The sequence below is a fragment of the Carlito syrichta genome, unplaced genomic scaffold (assembly GCF_000164805.1).
Source record: "Carlito syrichta isolate Samal-C Ts95f unplaced genomic scaffold, Tarsius_syrichta-2.0.1 Scaffold307112, whole genome shotgun sequence".
NCBI classification, from domain to species: Eukaryota; Metazoa; Chordata; class Mammalia; order Primates; family Tarsiidae; genus Carlito; species Carlito syrichta.
In genome coordinates this window covers 664,648-667,945 of record NW_007251208.1, presented here as the reverse complement: position 1 = coordinate 667,945, position 3,298 = coordinate 664,648, and positions in this window count along the sequence as shown.

The window sequence follows — 3,298 nt, the reverse complement described above, 5'->3', positions numbered from 1 at the left end:
CATTGACAGGTGAGGGCTGCCAAGGGGCCAGATGCGGGGGAGGTCTGGCTGAACGGGACCGGCCTCAGTAGCTAGGCCCGGCCGTGATTCGTTCGAGTCTCGGGGTGGCTTCTGGCTGGACGACCGGGCACAGTGAGGAAGAGGCAGGAGGTGACCGCACGGCGCGGGAGCCGAGCAGGGAAAGAGGCGCCACACCCCCCGAGAGGCGGCTCGGAGCAGCCCTGGCCCTCGGGGTCCGCGCAGGCTGGACATTTGTCTTTTCTTTTGCTGCTGGAATCGCAGAACCGGTCTCCTTTCCCTGCTCAGACAAAGGGCGCGGGACGGGCTGGAGGAGGGCGAGGGAGGGGTCCCTGTCCCACGACAGATGGGTCGCGGTTAAGCCTTTAATTGCTGACTTTTGGGGCGGATCAGGTTCCTTTTCCTACCTGCCGCTTCCCAACAGCGGAAAATCCCCCTCCTGCCGCCCTCCTCCGTCCCAGGTGGGAAGGGAAACGCAAAGAAGCTCCAAACAGCCCGGCCGGGGAAGGCTTTGGAGCGCCCAGCTGACTCGTGCAACTCACCGTCCTCGGAGCGGTACCTGCCTTCTTGACTGAGTGCCACCAGTTTGTTTTACGTTTGTCGCGTGTCCCTCCCTCTTCTTCTCCCCCTCCTCCTCCCCTCTCCTCCACTGCAAAAGAGTCTTTATTTGACCTCGGTAAATTTCTCCTTTGGTGTGTGTACACTAAACGGAAGGGAAAAGTATTGGCTGTAGGGTAGACATGTTTTGTGTGGTTAATATTCCAACGGTTTGCTTTTCGCTGGTCTTTTCGGGATTTGCCTTTTTGGCAAGTGTTTGAAAATGTCATTTGAGTGAACGCAAATACGGCAAAGCATCAATTATGCACTTCCTTTAAGATAACCCTAAGCTGACTAATATAAGACAGAAGAGGTGCTTTACAAATCCAGGTCTTGCTATTCCAACATTCGTCGATTTTTCCATTCAAAAACTAGTCAAAACCGTGTGTTAATATCGTCATTAAATAAAGATTGTCTTAAAAACACAAAATGTACTTAGAAAGGGTTTCCATGCTATTGCCCAATCTATTCAGTTCTTAATTTACAAACATATTTGAAAATAATGCTCCCCAAAGCAATAAAAGCAGAGCATATTTGTCAAATTAAGAAACTGCTAAAACAGTTCAATACCGAAAAATTTTGTAATTTACTAACGAGAGTGCAAGGGAGCCTTATTTGTTTTGTTGATGGCAAAATAGAAACTCTATTTCGTTTCTTTGGATTTTCTTGAGGATCCTATAATCTCTCCTTTTTTGTTCAGAGCTAATGATTAAGTATTTCTTCCCTTCTCAACCACGGAAGGACAGTATTTATAACCTTAAAGCCTGGTGGAAGTCGAGTTTTAAGTGCATGGTTTGTTCTGTATAAAAATATCTGGAGAGAACCAGAGCAGCTCTTGATATAAAGAGGCCAGAGAGCAAACTCTGGGTCAAGGCCTTCTGAGAAACTTTTTTTAAAAAGTGCTCTTTTAAAACAATTTAAAATTCTCTTTTTCTGGGGACTCTAATTTTGATTTCAGTGCTTTCTAAACTGTGTTTTCGGTATTACTTAAGAACTTGCATCATTTTCACAGGGTTTTTGTTCAAGTCCCTGTCACAAGCAAATGCAATTTCTGGTTAAGATCACTACAATCTGAAATAAAAGGTAATATAATGGGGCCAAATAATTACCAAATAATCCATAATATTTAATATCTTCTTAATAAATCATGAAATACTGTTGATTTTTAGAAAATGAATTGAAAACATGATAACATATCCCACCTTCTGATTTATCTATCACTGGTCATGATTTTAGAGTTTTCAGGCCTGTCCAACATCTCTGACCGCCACCCTTTTCACCAAGAATAATAGTCTGCTTTCTCTTTGCTTTAGCTTTAGAGCTAAAGGATAGGGAAAATAAGGCATTCTTACGGTTCTGACACCCCCCTTCCCAGATATTCAGGAGCAGCCACTATTTTTCCTGTTGAATATATAGCATCAAAGGCAACCTCCTGTACTTCAACAAGAGGAAACACATTTTAAAATTCCTCGACAGTTTTGCTCACCATCTTTATCTCTGGCCGGTCTTTTGTTATTTCTTTGGTGTGTGATAGAGGAAGGGTGATGGGATTAGACACCAATAGTAAGGATGTGTAAGGTTCAAGGAAAGAGTTTTCCAGGATCTCAGATGAGTTAATGAATACTCAGTGGGAACCAACTTTCCAGCAGGTTAACAGACATATGGGCAAACAGGTTCAAATGTAAAGCTACTAGTGCTTTTAGTTAGCTTGGCAGCAAATGAAGAATTCTCGCTAATGTTGTGTAGCCTGGGAGGAGGGTATTCCAGGTTAGCAGTGTGAAAAGGACCGGTTCACTCAGGGCGCCTTCCGTTCTCAGGGGAGGAGGAGAGGAAGGGCGGTTTGTTGTTTGTCTCTGAACTTTTGTTGTCATTATTTCTTTTATATTAGGATTTCGTTTAAACCCAGTGAAATTATTCCTCTCAAAGCAGCATTTACATAGTAAATCAGTTTGCAAAAGAAAATGAAGCGAGAGCTGTTAATGAGGGGGTAGACAGCGGTCACTTGGACTCTGTTGGTATCTGCCCGTCCACTGATGCCTTTTTTTTTTTTTTTTTTTAAACACCCGTTCCCACAGGCCTATGAGGTGTCCCTGCAGACTGGGAGAGGCGGCTAGGATGCAGGGATGGACTTGATGGAAAAAGAAGTTTATCAACAAGTGACCCAACTTCTCCAACAGGGTCAAGCAACCAAAACCCAGCAAAGCTTTGCTTGTAATTTACAACGGTGTTGTTGAAACCGGAGAGGCGAATCAGGAGAAGAAAACAGCCCAGACACCCTCTCACACCGATATACTCGCCGGCACTTCCAGACGCAGCTGGTTAAGTGCGACTCACTGATGGGCGCTTTTTGCAGCAGTCCCCAGACCATTTCAAAGCCACTTTGTGGTCAAAAGAAAAAGCATATCCAACACATACTGCGACTCTTTCCTTGACACGAGGTTCAAAGCCGTGTTGATGTTTTTCAAACTTACTTCCCCAAGCGATCCCATGAAATGAAGGTCGATCCCAGACGTTTCAACAACACCGAGCTAAGGAGACGAGCGAGACGGAGAAGCATGGAGCTCAGCCCAAATCCTTGAGCCAGAAATCTCCAAGAGCCGTTCGTAAACGCTGTTTACCTCCCGAGCTCCAGCCGACGGCCGCCCGAGGCCGGGATCGCCGCGCGCCCACCTCGCCGGCCTCG